Source organism: Miscanthus floridulus, chromosome 8 (genome assembly GCF_019320115.1).
Source record: "Miscanthus floridulus cultivar M001 chromosome 8, ASM1932011v1, whole genome shotgun sequence".
Lineage (NCBI taxonomy): Eukaryota > Viridiplantae > Streptophyta > Magnoliopsida > Poales > Poaceae > Miscanthus > Miscanthus floridulus.
The window spans coordinates 164,842,132-164,857,831 of record NC_089587.1 but is presented as its reverse complement, the minus strand read 5'-3'; the positions used below and the strand labels follow the sequence as shown (position 1 = coordinate 164,857,831).

At 49.3% G+C, this 15,700-nt stretch overlaps 1 long non-coding RNA gene across 2 annotated transcripts; it reads left to right on the top strand.

Annotated features, from left to right (window-relative positions):
* The first annotated feature begins 8,369 nt into the window (after nucleotides 1-8,369).
* On the top strand, nucleotides 8,370-13,885 carry LOC136473913 (uncharacterized). Of its 2 annotated transcripts, XR_010762801.1 has the most exons (4): nucleotides 8,370-8,916; nucleotides 9,058-9,141; nucleotides 9,280-12,336; nucleotides 13,312-13,885. It is a non-coding gene; the product is annotated as an uncharacterized lncRNA (long non-coding RNA). The 2 variants fall into 2 exon arrangements; XR_010762800.1 differs by having other exon boundaries at nucleotides 9,058-12,336.
* The last annotated feature ends 1,815 nt before the right edge of the window (nucleotides 13,886-15,700 follow it).

Here is a 15,700-nt window from a genome sequence, read left to right as displayed (position 1 = left end):
TTCGGGTCCCTGTAACATCTTCTTCCAAATTTTGGTGTAAACAGGCACATTCACTCGGGGTCAAGATCACGGTCAACACCCTGACCACCGCGCTGAACTCGTTGCAGGACATCATCACGCCGATTAGCCAGGTACATCATGTATGTGTCTCTGACCTTCATCTCTCTCCTTTGCACCTCTTAACTCATGTCTTCTCTGCACTCTCTCTTGGACCACAGCCGGGAGAAGTCCCTGTTCCTTCATCGCGAGAAGGATGTTTGGGACCGCCTCACCGAAGAGAAGCGACGGCGTGAAGAACTAGAAGCACAGCTCGTTGCCACCTGTCAGGAGGTGGATGAGCTTGCCCCCATCCACTAAGAGTTGGCCGATCTCTAGATCAAGGAAGCGGAGGCTCACGTTGATGCCCAAGAGGCTGGGGAGAAGCTCGTGGCCCTACTTGAGAGGACACATGTGGATGAGGTGGAGGCCGAGCAGCTACGAAAGGAGCAGGATGACCTGCTCCAAACCGTAGAGGGGTTCTGCATGGAGCATGACCTGGCTCATCAGGAGTGTACCAATGCCTAGCAGCGGATCTGGCTCCTAGAGGGTGAGCTCCGGGGAGAAAAGGACCTCAAGGTTGTGATGAAAGCGGTGACCGCCAGACTCACCATGGAGGTCAGTCAGCGCTAGGAGCAGATCTAGAACCTATAGGCTGAGGTGACCTAGCGGCGTGACAAGGCGCACAAGCTCTAGGAGGATGTGGACGGTAATCCTCTGGTTTGCCTTATTGTCCTTTTCCCTGGAACCCGTGGTGAGTCCTTTTATGTGGTTGTCGTGTGACTTGGATAGGACTTGACGACAGCCTAGCGGTGGAGGTGATGAAGAACCGTAGCCTAGAGAAGGAGCTCGGCAAGGTGAAGGTCACCCTCCTAAAGGAGAGCGAAGAGCATGATGCCCTGCATGTCACTGTCCAGCTGGTCTACAGCGACCTCAAGCTGGCCTCGGCGTAGGAGACGAGCTTGCTCCTGGTTCACGCTGTCCAGATCATGGATCGGGCGCATGACATTACGAGGGGCGTGCTCCACTTTGACATCAATCGGTCGTTCATGATCGCTCTCTCTCACTATGAGAACATCGATCTAGCGACGATGAGCCAAGGCTTAGCGCCTGGCTACTCTGACGCTGAGCTAGAGGACATCGAGAAGGAGGTGGCCCCTCTTGCATAGGACTTATCTGCCAAGATAGAGGACGATCTCATCCCCCCCAAAAATTAGTTAGTTAGATAAGCGAAGTGGTGGTCTTGTAATAAATAAACAAGTTTTAGTTCTTTTGTTTCGGTCAAACAAACTTTTGGGTACTTTTTTCTTTGTGTTAAAAAAAGGTTACTGCATTCCGACCCTAAGGTTACTGCATTCCAACCCTTTTCCATTGTTAAGGATACAAAGCTTAAGGCGTGGGTGAAAGAACCCTAATCATGCTGGTGAGCAAGAACGCCATAGCCACTAGGGCATAGGTTCCTTACAGTCTGACCAACATTACTCAGTGTTCATTTCCACAGCTCTCGCTTTTAGAACTTAATGTTAGAAGGGGTCAGGCATAGTGATTGTTTTTTAATAGGTATGCTCTTATCAGCCCTCAAGTGAGGCCTGGCCCCATGCCGTTGTTGGGGTCGAGTGTCACTAAGGATCGAGGACGACATAGCGAAAAAGAAAGCATTTTTGTATTTTAGAAACATCGTTCTTCATTTTCATGGTACATGCATATGCTAAGGGTAAAAATGACGTAGCTACAGGATATTCCATGCATTGACGAAGACCTTGCCATCAATGGTCTTGAGGTTGTAGGTGCTAGGTCGGAGCGCCTCTACGACGACATATGGTCCCTCCCACGGCAGAGAGAGCTTGTGACAGTTTTTGTTGCTTTGGACAATGTGGAGTACCAAGTCCCTGATGTTGAAGGCCCAACCCTACACCCGACAGCTGTGGTACCGGCACAACGCCTGCTGGTACTTAGCTAAGCAGAGGAGGGCAATGTCATGCACCTCGTCGAGCTAATCCATGGCATCCTTGAGGGACGCCTCGGCTCCCTACTCGTTGTATGCCCTGGCCCTCGGTGCTCCATAGTCGAGGTTAGTCAGAAGGATAGCCTTAGAACCATAACTATAAAGAAGGGTGTGTAGCCAGTGGCCCCACTAGGGGTCATCCTGAGGCTCTAGAGCACCGCCGGGAGCTCCACGACCCATTGTCCGCCAAACTTGTTCAACCGGTTGAAGATCCTAAGCTTAAGGCCTTGTAGGATCATGCCGGTGAACTGCGTGCCGTTGTCCATGATAATGGAGTTCAAGACTCCAAAGCGATGGACGATGTCAAGGAAGAACAGCATTGCTTGCTCAGACTTGATCATCGAGATTGGCCGAGCCTCTATCCACTTTGTAAACTTGTCTACGGTGACAAGCAAGTGCGTGTAGCCCCCAGACGCTCTCTTGAGAGGTCCGACCATATCGAGCCCTCAAACCGTGAATGGTCATGTGATGGGGATCGTTTGGAAGGCTTGGGCCGGCAGGTGGGTCTATCGAGTGTAGTATTGACACCCTTCGTAGGTGCGCACAATCTGTTCAGCATTGGCTACCGTGGTCGGCTAGTAGAAGCCCTGTTGGAACGTATTTCCGATTAGGGTCCTAGGCGAGGCATGGTGCCCGTAGACCACACCATGGATATCTCATAGCAACTGCTTTCCTTGTTCAATGGGGATGTCGTGCTATAGGATCCTGGTGTGGCTTCGCTTGTAGAGCTCCCCCTCAATAACGACGAAGGACATGGCACGACACGTGAGCCATCGAGCCTCCATTTGGTCCATCGGTGGTACCTCATGGAGGAGGTAATCGAGGTAAGGCGTCCTCCAGTCAGCAAGAGCGTTAGGCTCTACCACTGGGACTGCGTCAAGCTCCATGACCTCGAGGTCAGGGAAGCTGAGGGCTGGTTAGCCCTCGAGCTTGGGGCCAGTGGCCTATCACTAGTTCGTTATGACTCCTCATAGTGGACTGAGGGCTTGTACTGGCTACTAGTGAAAATGTTCGTTGGCACTGGCTATCAGCCGGACATCATCTTTGCCAGCGCATCGGCTGCTTCATTGAGCTACCTCGGGATGTGATTGAGCTTGAGACTGTCGAACTTGTCCCCTAGCTGGCAGACCTTTCAGCAATACACAACCATCTTGGCGTTGTGGCAGCTTGACTCTATCATGACCTGGTCGATGACTAGCTGGGAATCACCTCAGACGTCGAGCCATCAGATGCCTAGCTCAATAGCGATGCGTAGGTCATCAATGAGTGCCTCATATTTGACCACATTGTTGGAGGCAGGGAAGTGGATGTGGATCATGTACTTCATGCACACTCCGAGGGGTGAAACAAAGACTAGCCCCACACCAGCCCCCTTCTTCATCAGCGACCCATCGAAGTACATTGTCCAGTACTCCTGGTCGACGGCCACTGGTGGCATTTGGATCTCGGTCCATTCTGCCATGAAGCCAGCCAGGACATGGGACTCGATGGCCGTCCAAGGGGCGTACGAAATACCCAGACCCATCAACTCAAAGTGCCCACTTCGTAATCCTTCCTATGGCGTCCTGGTTTTGGACAACCTCGCTGAGGGGGAAGGACGTCACGACCATCATCGGATGTGACTCGAAGTAATGATGTAACTTCCTCTTGGCGATAAGGATGGAGTACAGGAGTTTCTAGATTTGGGAGTAGCGAGTCTTGAAACTAGATAAGAACTCACTAACGAAGTACATGGGACATTGTACTTTGAGGGCATGTCCCTCCTCTTCCCGCTCTACCATCAGGGCGCCGCTGACCACTTGCATGGTGGACGTAATGTAGAGCAGGAGCGGTTCCCCGTTGGTCGAGGAGACCAGGATCGGGGCCTTCATCAGGAGCTGCTTGACCTTATCAAGTGCCTCTTAGGCCTTGGGCGTCCATTCAAAATGGTCGACTTTCTTTAGAAGCCGATAGAGGGGGAGATCTCATTCGCCGAGGCACGAGATAAAATGGCTGAGCACAGCGAGGCACCCTATAACTCACTGTACCCCTTAGTTGTTCCACCCACATGTGAGGAAGGCCCCCTACAACTTCCTCAACCTCATCGTCGAGGTCGTTTGGTGGGGTAGCCCCACCCTCGTGGACGCTTTCGACACATCCCTCAGGGTACCTGCCATAAAACATTCTCGTGAGGGGTGATGGCTCTCCCTGCTGGAGTTAGAGTCAGAGAGCGATTCTGAATCTCCCGCGAGAAGGTCGTGGAAAGATTCCACGATGTATTTGGTCATTCACATGAACTCATCGTTTGTAAGGGATGGGTGCATGCGCTGCGCCATAAGGTGGCCAATGGTCCCCGCAGCATTGTACAGACCGAACAGGAACGCTGCCGGGGCGCCCCGGGTGAGGTGTTCCGGGGAGAGCGGTTCTCCTTCGGCGAGTTGTATTATGGCGTTGGCGAAGGAGAAAGTAAGGCAGTGCAACTCCTCTCGGGATGGTCAGGGTCCTAGGAAGGTGTCGAGTTGGCGCTCCAGCCTCCCATAGTCAAAGCCGAGGAGCCGGTCGCTCCCGGGGACATGGGCCTCCAGCGCGTGCAGCTACAGCTCCTCAAGCGCCTCGATGATCGCGTCGAGGTCGGCGGAGTGGAGAGGCTGGACGGCGGTGGGAGCCTACGCCAATTCTCCCTCCGTTGTGACGATGAAGTCTAGGCTCCCGAAGCGCACGTGTGCGCCCGGGACCTAGCTAACATCGTGACTAGCCATACGAGGCCTGATATGGACGTCGAGACACGCAAAACACCTTACCTGGCACGCCAACTGTCGGTGTCTCGGATCACCGGCTATTAAATTTCTAGTTTGTGTGTCTAGCCCGGATGGTGTGCTCAGAGGACACAAGGATTATACTGGTTTGGGGACTTCGGGCAGAACGTCCCTACGTCCAGTCTGCTGCTGCTCGTGTTACTAGCACTGTCTATAGTATGGGTTATAGATGGGCGAGAGAGGGAGCGAATCCCAGGTCTCTGGTGGAATGATTGAATAGTGCTGAGAGTTTGTTCTGCTGCTCAGCCACGTGCTCATGCCTATCCTCCTCCTGTGTTGCATTGTGTTCCCCCTTTATAGAAAAAGGGGAAGATGCATGTTACATCAGAAAAAGAGAAGAGAGAGAGAAAGACGGAGAAAATTGAGGAGAAGCCTCTTCTCCTTCATGCGGGTCCCGCCGCGTCCTTCTTCTCCTTCATGCTGGTCCCGCTGACGCTGTAGATGGTGACGGGGACAGCTCCACGTTGGGCTCCTGTTCACCACTGGTGCTATGCCTCGATGTCATTAGCTGGTCGTGGCGTTCTATCTCGTCCCGGTGGACGGCGTGGTGAGCCGACGTGCATGTCAGCGGTCGTACGGGGATTAGACAGCACAGCGCCTATACACCCGTCACTGTTGGCGGTGCGAACCCCCGGACGTGCCGCGTGTTCCCCATGACGATTGATCCGTGCAGTAAGTCAAAGGTTGATTTGATCTACTCCTCGCCACTTGACAGCCGAACTATAGTATAGTACTCCCTTCGTTAATAGAAGAATGCAATTATAGAAACCGTGTCGGTCAATCTAGCTTAAATTTAATTAAGTTTATAGTAAATAGTATTAACATTTATGTCTTCAAATAAATTTATTATAAAAATATATTCTATACCTAATCTAATAATACTTATTTTGTATCACGATTTTTAGTACTTTTTATATAAAATTTGTCAAATTTTATATAGTTTGACTTCTCAAAAACCAAGAATTGTATTCTTTTGTGAACAGAGGGGAAGTAGAACACAACATGGTCATATCATGCTAGAGATGCTGTCATGTTCGCTTGAACTTATGAGCTTGGTTTATCAATAATAGTATAATATTTTTTTTCACAACAGTTCAGTTTCAATCGATTTATCAGCCGCAGAAACCATCATCTGAGCGTGTGCGGCAACGCCACCAGCTACGACTAACAACGTGGATGTCACTGCTACGGCTAACAACGTGGATGTCACTTTGATGAGGCTAAAATTGACTCTCTTTTTTCCAAATCTTTATCTCTCCTCCCGAACGAGAACTGATTTTTCTTTTTTCTTTTTTGTCTACCGACAAACTGACTGAAAAGCATAGTGTCCTTAAGCAAAGACATGATTCAACAGTGTCTGTATACAAAGACCACAACTGGAAAGTGTGTTGGAGCAAATAAGATATATATAGAGAGTATATTCAGTAGCCAGCTACAAAATAAGTTATTCTGTAGCCACCTCCATTTACGATAATTTTATATACTAATTTACGATAATGTCAATACATATTTATGATAGTTTGGTTACTATAACACATGGGAATATTTACCATAACGTTATAGTAAACCACTTAGTAAGAAGTTACTATGATTTCATAAATTAACATAGTAATTATCGTAACTCAAAGTGGCTACAGAATAAGTTATTTTGTAGCCAGCTACAGGGTAGTAGTTCTATCTATATATATAGACACACTCCCATTCATTCGGCGACTGTTGGCGTATCCTTACGTGCTCAGCTTAGCGTCCTCCTCTGCGCAGACACATAAGGATTAGGTCCACGTTTGGCCTCTCAATTATCATGTTAGTCTAATTTTAGTCAAACTATAAAATCGTCTAGTACCAGTACCCCAACAGTCAAAACCGTTCACTTGCATCTGGGCGGGGGCAAGGCTGTTTTGACCGACGTTGAGTGGTTTTGACCACGCCACGCTGGCGTTGACCGCCAAGTAGGACGTTGGCCTGCATCTCAGCGACATGTGAGGCCCGCGCCCACCGCGGATGCTGGACTCGACCACGTCACCTTGCCTTCGCTGCCCACCGCGGTGCCCGACGTCGCCGGGGTTGCTGTTGCGTACTACGCGGATGTCGCAGCGAACATGCACGCAATGCAGCACATGGAGGCGCTGCCCGACTTCGCGGCGGCGCTGGTGACGATGCGACGAGAGGAGGAGGAGGAGGAGGCCGTTGGCGGCGACGCAGCGGAAGGAGAAGTGGACACGCATGGAGCGCGCGAGGTCGGCGAGGCGGACCCCGACGTCGCGGAGGTCGTCGTGGCCGGGCGGGGAGGACGAAGGCAGCGACCTTGCCCTCCATTCACCCGAGCACCAGAGCAAGGGAAGGGAGAGGGCGAGCAAGAGAGGGAAAGAAGAGAGAGAGAAAGAGAGTCGGAGGGAAGGAGGGCACAGGGTGGCGCGCTGTGCAGGGCGAGCGAGATGGAGCAGGGCAGTGGCGTTCATAGAGCAGAGGGATTACAGAGAGAAGATGGAGCAGAGGAGATGTGAAGCCAGGTGTGGGCGAGCAGAGCAGGGTGGCGGCGTGACGACGGCTCGCGGCCACGGCTCCGGCGCGTTGGAGGGCGTTGGGCGACTCCGTGGCGGTCTTGGGCTACGTCGGCGCGGGCAGGGAGATTTTTACCGACCACCATGGCAAGTCCTCTTCCACGAACTTCGGCGGCGGGCGGAGGACGCACCTCCTCTGTCGGCCACCGCGGCCTGCTCCCCATGCATAGGCTGCGCCGTCCACCGTGGGCTGCTCCTCGTGCGGAGTCATGGCGTCACACGGGAAGGCAACCAGCCCCGGCAGCGGCGGTGGCGGACGACATGGAGGCTGCGGAGGCGGACGACGCGGCAGCGTTAGCGGCGGCGGCGGTGGCGGCCGAGGTCGATGGGGTGTTGGTCGGGCGCGGCCTGCGACGGCCCGGGGACGCGGAGGCCACGCGGCGGAGCGCGCCGCCGGCTGTCCAGTTGCGACGGCAGAGGTGGCGCGGCTGCCGCACGTCGTAGTTGTTGAAGTAGCAGAACTTGGTCTCCCAGCTACCGCACCGTGAGCACGGCACGGCTTGCCACCGCCGCCGGTGCCCCCGGCGGCCCCGGGCGCCTGCTGTAGGGGCAGAGGCGGCTGCGGTGGGGGAGGAGGAGGAAGGACCGTCGCCGTCGTCGACGGAGGCAGAGGCGGCGGAGGGGCGGCGCCCTCGTCCGCGGCGCGGTGATGCGCGTCGGGGGTGGAGGTCGGAGCGGGAGGCAGGGCTCAGGGTGGGTAGGGGATGTCGGCCGACGTCGGGTTTTATACACAGGTTTTATCCCTCCCTTGCGATCAACGCCGGCGTGGCGGGTCAAAACCAAATATACGTCGGCATAAAATAGCCACAACCGTGTCTAGATGCTAAGAGTGAACGGTTTTCAAACTTGGAGTTGTTGTACCAGATAGTTTCTTAGTTAGGGATAGAATTAGACCAAGATGACCGTTGTGGGGCGACTTAATCCGACACATAATGATGGACGGCCGGTGCAGGCCCACGGCTACGCCTGGAAAAGAATCAGCCTAGATGCGTCCGTCATCCGCCCTCGATGATGTCGCCACCGCAGCGCGCAAGAATGCGGTGCCCGGCCTTCCCACCAGCTATGCGCGCGGATCCTTCGTCTCTTCCTCTCTCCCTGACGCCGCGCGCACGGATGCCAGGACTGTCCCTGACGGAGGCTGCGCGGGAGGCCTCGCGTTTGGCATGGGGCGGCGGAGCGCTACTCGCGCCCCGTGGTCCACATCGGGGAGTTCAGCGGTACTTGGGACCGGTGCAGGTGCTCCTCTCCTCCGCTGCCTTCTCTCCATGGGGTGGAAAATCGATGCCGGCGGAACGACGACGACGAGGTCGTCGCTGTCGCGGATCTGTCCAGGCGGGGGATGGCGCAACAGGCATCGACCGCGCTGAGGTCGACGAGTGCAAGGGAGGATGGCTGACACCATGGATGCCGGGGGTGGCGTGCGCGGAGCCGGCGGTTCAGGGCCAACTGCTCATGGCCAATCTCCCCGTCTTCGTCCCTTCCGCCACCTGGTCTCTGCATCCAGCTTCGTACAATCAGGGTACAACCTCTCCCTCCCTCCTCCCTCTTTCTTTGGTTTCGCCATACTGAGGTTCTTATCTAGAGTTCCACACCTCATTGTTGTTGCTGCTGGAACACTGTTCCCGTCCTGGCTTGGGATTTTCCCTTTTGTTGCTGACAGATCCAACGAGATTGGATGAGGAGGCGCCTCTAACAGCTGCAACACAAAGAAAAATTTTCCTACAGAAAGAATACCATATGCAAGGTCAATCATGCTTCCACAATGTTTCAATTTTATTCACATCCATCCATTTATTGCTAAAATTTCTGTTTAACAATTTATACGATGGAAGATATACTGTGATCTCTATTCTATCTGTTGATTCCTTATGCCCGTTTGTAGGATACACACCTTTCCTCGGATACACATTGATGATAGCATCTACAAATCGCATTGATGGTGCATCAGTTTGCTACAGACATATGTTCCAGAGTGTAAATCATAGTTGTAGCATTTTTTTAATGGATGCTAGCCTTTAAACATATGTTTATACAGTCAACTTCAAAATGTTACAGATATGGAAAAATTGGTTTCATAGCATCGAAAGATCACGACATCCGGAAAATACCATCGAAAGACGTCCGTCACGTAAAATACCACTGAAAGAGTGGGCTGTTACCTACAAATAGCATTCCGTCACGGTAGACACTGATGCCGTGAATCCCTCCGTCTAGCCCTCTTCTTTCTCAATCCAGCAGCTTCTCCGTTCGCATACATGAGGTATAGCAGCTCCGTGCCCCTTGGCCTGGCAGCAGGGTGAGCGCCGTGCCTGTGCCCACCGCCGCGTGAGAGCGCTCCGTCGCGGACGCGACCAGGGTGATCGAGGCGAAGCAGTGCCAGCCTGCCAGGTCGACGGGGAAGAGGCGGACAACGGGCCGCGGGCACAGCGATGGCAAGGAGGACGAAGACAACCTAGGAGCTCATCGCCTAGCTAGGAGCACGCGGCGACTCGGCCATTGCGATTTTCCATGAACCGCTGCAGCGATGCCTACCTCACCATGGATATGGACATGTCTGTGCCAGACTGCCAGGCATTAGAGGGAGTACTGCCACCGTGCCTGTAGACCGCGCCTCCACCGCCGCTATACGCGTACCAGCGGCCGTGCCGTAGTAGTTAGTAACTGCGTGTAGTGATAAATGACGACATGAACACAAGCACCCTTGAGCGATTGGTCGCTCATGGTCTGCAAGCACATCCTTGTAGAAGAGTAATTAAAAAGGTACGGCCAGTGCAGCCATCACCACCAACACCACCGCTTGCATGTTTGATTATTTAGCTGTGTTCCTGCGGGATGAAAAAAATAGTGAAAATCATGCTGGCCAGGGTCTTCGTGGTGATGAAGAGTTCCGAGGTTCCGCGGTGCCGTAGTCCAGGTTCCTTGCCATGTCCACGGCGAGCAGCATGAAGGAGCAGCTGATGCCGGCGGCGGCGGTGAGCAGGACGCAATGGTCAATCATGATGGTGCCGCCGAAGTAGCCCGCGGTAGGGTCCCTGCCCGATGTCCGGCAAGGAGGGGAGGAAGGCGCGATTCAAGATGGTTGCGGCATCGGTGTGTGCTGCGATCTCAAGCAGGAGGTTCACCGGGAGCTTTGGAGCCGGTGGAGCGCACGTTCGGCAACGCTTGCGTGCCGGTGCTTTTGCTTATACGGGAGGTCCTTCATCCTGGACGGTGTTGCCTCGTGAGGACAGAGAAGGCGAGGAACTGCTAGACGGAGAACTCAAACGGACGGAGGAACCGTTGGATTGGGGAAGAAGGTCCCTGACGGAGAGATTGACGACGACAACAGCAACCGTGACGGAATGCTATTCGAAGGTAACGGTCCACTCTTTCAGTGGTATTTTACATGACGGATGTCTTTCGATGGTATTTTCTAGATGTCGTGATCTTTCGATGCTATGAAACCAATTTTCCCGTAGTTAACAGAGGATGCATCTATCACACCCTCAAAGGTGATCTTTTGTTGGTGCATAAGCTCTCTGAAGAAACCAAAAGGGGCACCCTCTTTGTACTCGGATTGCTTGCAATTTGCTTCACCTTGAGAAATCGGTATCAGACAATCCACCCTCTATTTAGTTATCCTTTACAGATCATCTTGATAACACGTATACAGACTTTTTATCAACAACAAATAATATGAGATGCTAATATCAGTCTCTGCCCCTTCAGCAACAGGTGGGCGCGCTCTGCTGCGCCGGTTCTTGTGGGATGCAGTGAAGAATTGGGATTACAAATGGTAAAATGCCATACCCTATATTATATAAGAACAGGTGATTAGAAATGCTAAAACTGTGGCGGATTGGATGGCGCCGATGTTGTGTGCTGATTCATTTGGGATTTCTTTATCAGCACACAAATGGGATTTCTGATTAATTTGCATATCCCATTTGTGTGGTGATAAAAAATCTATGCTCATTTTCTTTAGGTGATTTCTGATTCATTTATGTGTATAAACAACGTTAACAGTCTTTGTAAATGTTGTTCGGGGCACATGTGTACAATTGCAGTGCTTGCTGTCTTTGTGGAGGATATATATTTATATATCCTAGCATCCCCAAATGAAAATGCTTCCCCTATCTCAGTTTTTTTCCTTTTCCAATTTCTTCTGATTCCATTAGCTTCTGTAAGGCTGGGTTCAGTTATTCTCTTTGGCAGATCTTTGTATACATGTACACATGTGCCTGCTGGCCATTAGTCAGTCTTTTAGATCTTGTGATGTGCATTTATGGGTTATCGGTGAAAGGAATTTCTGTTCCTTTAAATTTGTTGATGAGATAGGTCTTGATGGGTCAATTCCTGTTTGCACAAATGAATTGGTCTACTGATTTCGCATACAGATGTCTGCGAAATTCTAATCAACTTTTGGACGTGCAAATATTCTTATGCATGATATTAGATGCTTTTACTGTGGATGATCTAGATATGTGTGACTACCTCTATCAGAATGTCTCTTCTGCCTCCAGGTATGTTTTGTACCTACCATTCAGAAAATAATACCAGATCTTGGAAGTTCATACATATCTCTTAGGTTTAGTGATCTATTTTTTTAGTGCAATTTACTTATATTGATAAATGTGCCTTAGATATTCTACCTCTGTGGGTACTAGCCCTACTAAAATAAGTGATTGCTTCTATAAGTATTCTTTTTGTTGATTCTTCTAAAGTAATCATGTCCTCACCCACATGGTAGCATGTAAATTACTGTACGCTGCAAAAATATAATGGTAGCCTCTAGCTACAAGTTAGACCCTTGCTTCAGTTTATATCTATATATGAAATATCTGATTTCAGTTTTAGTATTTGATTATACATTATCCTTTTCTAAATTTCAGTTTGCTTCTTCAGTACCTGTAAGTAAGGACATAGCGAGCAGAGTGCTGTTTGCGGCCAGGCTGAAAAGGTAGATGACCATCACTTCTTCCTACCGCAGATAAACATCTTATTTTTAAATCCCTTCCTATTCTTGCATTGGAGTATATATGACCAGAATGTAATGAAATCATGGCCATAATGACATAATGATATGAAAGTGCTTCACCAGATTTTTTTGCCGATTGGTCAGGCACGACTAGGGATGAAAACGGATCGGATACGGACGGATATCACCGATATTACATTTGTTTTCATATTTTTGTCCGGATTCGGATTCGAATACGGATAGTGTCAACTATGTCGGATATGATACGATTGGATATCGACATCATAAATATGTGATTTGAGTATTCGGATACGGATACGGTATCGGATGTTGGATATCCGGACTCGGATACGGACAGATCTCAACCCCTCTAAACGGATTCGGTTTCGAATACGGTCGGAAAATATCCGTACCGTTTTCATCCCTAGGCACGACTAAAAGTTTTGCCAATGCTGCAGTATTTGTCATGTTTGGCTGCAACCTCTCTGCAGCATGATTTCGTTGAGTTAATTTACATGGCTAATGTATTTTGTAATCATTTAGTTCCCCTTTCAAAATATCATGTGAACGTCTTAAAAATCAACCATCAGGTTTATGTAAAACAAAGTGTGCTTAGAGCTAAAGCTGCATTCTTCACAGGCTGTAACATTAGTACCATATATATGTGTCCATAATCTCAGATTTTTTTACATATATATTAGGCTGCTGCCGTTGGGTATATCTAACATTTGCTCAATTGCATAATTAGATTTTCAGCTAACAGATTACAATTGTGCAGCGGTATCTTCTTTCCTGAAATCTCCTTTGTAGTATTAACAATTCTATTGATTCAAATCTGTTTGTTGGCCAAAGTGCCTCCTTTTGTTGTACCAAGAACATGTGCGTCACTCCATAAAAAGAATGTCCAAGTCAATTGAACTTGAGTTCTGACTCCTGAGCTTCATCTTACTCTTGCAGAAAACCCTCAGGTGCTGATGAGTTCATGTTATCTATTCTGGGAGATGGCAGAAGAAGCTGGGTCCTAATTTTGTATTGTTTCGTTTAATGTCTGCAGGCGCCCCAATTTAGATACTCTATATGTTTACTGCCGTTTAACCTCTTGCGTTGCATACCCCTAAAATAGAACAAATGACGAGTGAAATAGTTTGATGTTTTTCACACCAAAGATCGGTTTCCTTTCTCAGTCGTGTAAATATGTTTGCTCAGTTGCTCCTTCATGGTTCTTTTTTGTGTCTTTATTAGGTTTTAAACTTCCATATTGCTAATTTTCCTCCACGCCTTATTTTGTCTTTAGGATCGGTTACTCCTTCAACTGGAATATATTTTCTTTGTAGTACTCTTTGAAAACATTTCTACCTGGTCTGAAAAATTCATCCACGCCATGTCTTTGTTTTGACATCACAACACAATTTCTATTGTTGCACATTTTATTTTATTTTTTGTATTTATGTTTTCAAGGTCTCGACTACTTGGTAACATAAGGCAAATGATCAAATAGTTCAAGATTAGTTGCTGTGGCTTTAGAATGCAATCTGTAACAGGCAGTCTATACTTTATCTAAAAAAACCCAGCAATCTACTACTGCTTGTCCACAAGCAGCAAAACCGGCGCTTTGCTAGTTTATCCTAAAAACCAATCGGATTGGCGCGAGTTGGAGATTTCAGTTCAATTCCCCTACCTATTTTGCAGGAATTGGATCAGCTCATTCTTTATAGGCTATATCAACCCATCAATGCCTCCTTGGAAAGAGAGGAATATAAAACCGTCGCTTAGAGCACCTGCAATGATATAAGCTAATTACCAGCTCTAAGTTGACTTTTTTAATAGTGTTAACTTTTAGTATATAGCTCATAACATAGATGGTCTCACAGGACACCTTTCTATGATCTTGGAATATGTCTACGAGTCTAGCTCTTGATCAGGAGGTAGCTTTTCTCTCTCTTTGTTAAAATATAAAAAAATATTTAGAGCTAGCTTATGAGAGCAACTCCGAGAGACTCTTTAAATCATTTCTAAATGATAGGAATAGACATTTTGGTGAAAAGTACCCTCCAACAGCTTGTCTAAATGGTTATCCAAATATAGCTATCTTCTATTGTAGATTTTTCGCTAGCAAAAATAGAAGACGAGAATGACTTTCTAGAATACGCATGAGATATAGAAAAATTATTGGAAAGTAAAAATATATAAAAAATAATTTTTATGTAAATGGCTCTCTCAACAATAATTTAAAAAATGAGATTTGAAGGTGCTCCGAGTCACCCGTTGTAGATGCCCTTATCCAACTGGCTAGCCGGCTTGCCGTTGCTTTTGACCCGGGAGAGACGATCGGATGAAGAGGGAATACCGTGTCATATATGAGAAGTAGGAGGGGATGAAAACTAAACAATATTTGTTAATTAGTGGGAAACAAAACAAGATTTCTTAATAGGAGGGGATGGACCCTAAGATCTAAAAATTCCGTTCTTCCTATCCTTAACACAATTAGTGTGTTTTCTGTCCTTTTGTTTCTCCTCGTGTATTCAAGACTATCGTATAACTTGTACAGGAATTTTATGAAATTAGAATAATTTTATAGGAAAAAACATAGCCCCGTCCGTTCGGCTTACCCCATATTCGGCTTGTTCAGCTTCTTTTTTTCAGTCGGAACAGTGTTTTTCTCTCACAACAATTCAGCCAGAACAGTGTTTTTCAGCCAGTTTTAGCTAAAATTCTGCTAGCCGAACGGGGCCATAGCATTCACGAGGGAATCCCATGTTCCCAACATGCCCTAGGGGCAGTCCGTACTCACCTCTCTTAACTTCAGATCCTTCCGTCTGATCAGCTTCGGATGACAAGCTGGGGCTATCAAATACTCCAATAACTAATGCAGTATAAGAGCATCTCTAGCACAGTCTTATGTATCCATAGCTAAGTATGAGTTACCTGACCAAAAACTATGTTCTAGCAGCCCCTTAACTTTGGGTGAGCATCCAAATTCTTCCTCCACCCCTCGTTCCTAGGGCTTAGCTTTAGGCGCCCATGAACCTATCCCTCTACGCTGGCGTCGCCTCCGCCCAAGCGAGGCTGTCCCGGCCGGCTCCCTCTCCTCTCCAGCGAGGTCACCCCGACCGACTCCCCCTCCCCCCCCCCCCCCCCCCCCCCCCCCCCCCCCCCCCCCCACACACACACACAGAGCCTAGGAAGCTCCCTCCTTAGCATGGTAACCACCGCCCCCAGGTCCTCTCACGTATTATCTCTCCCTCCCCTCCCCCGAAGACCGGCAGCTCCCTCCCCCATGTGGCAACCATCGCTCTCAACCGCAGCGAGATTATCTCACGATGAAGCCACCCGACGCAGTACTCAC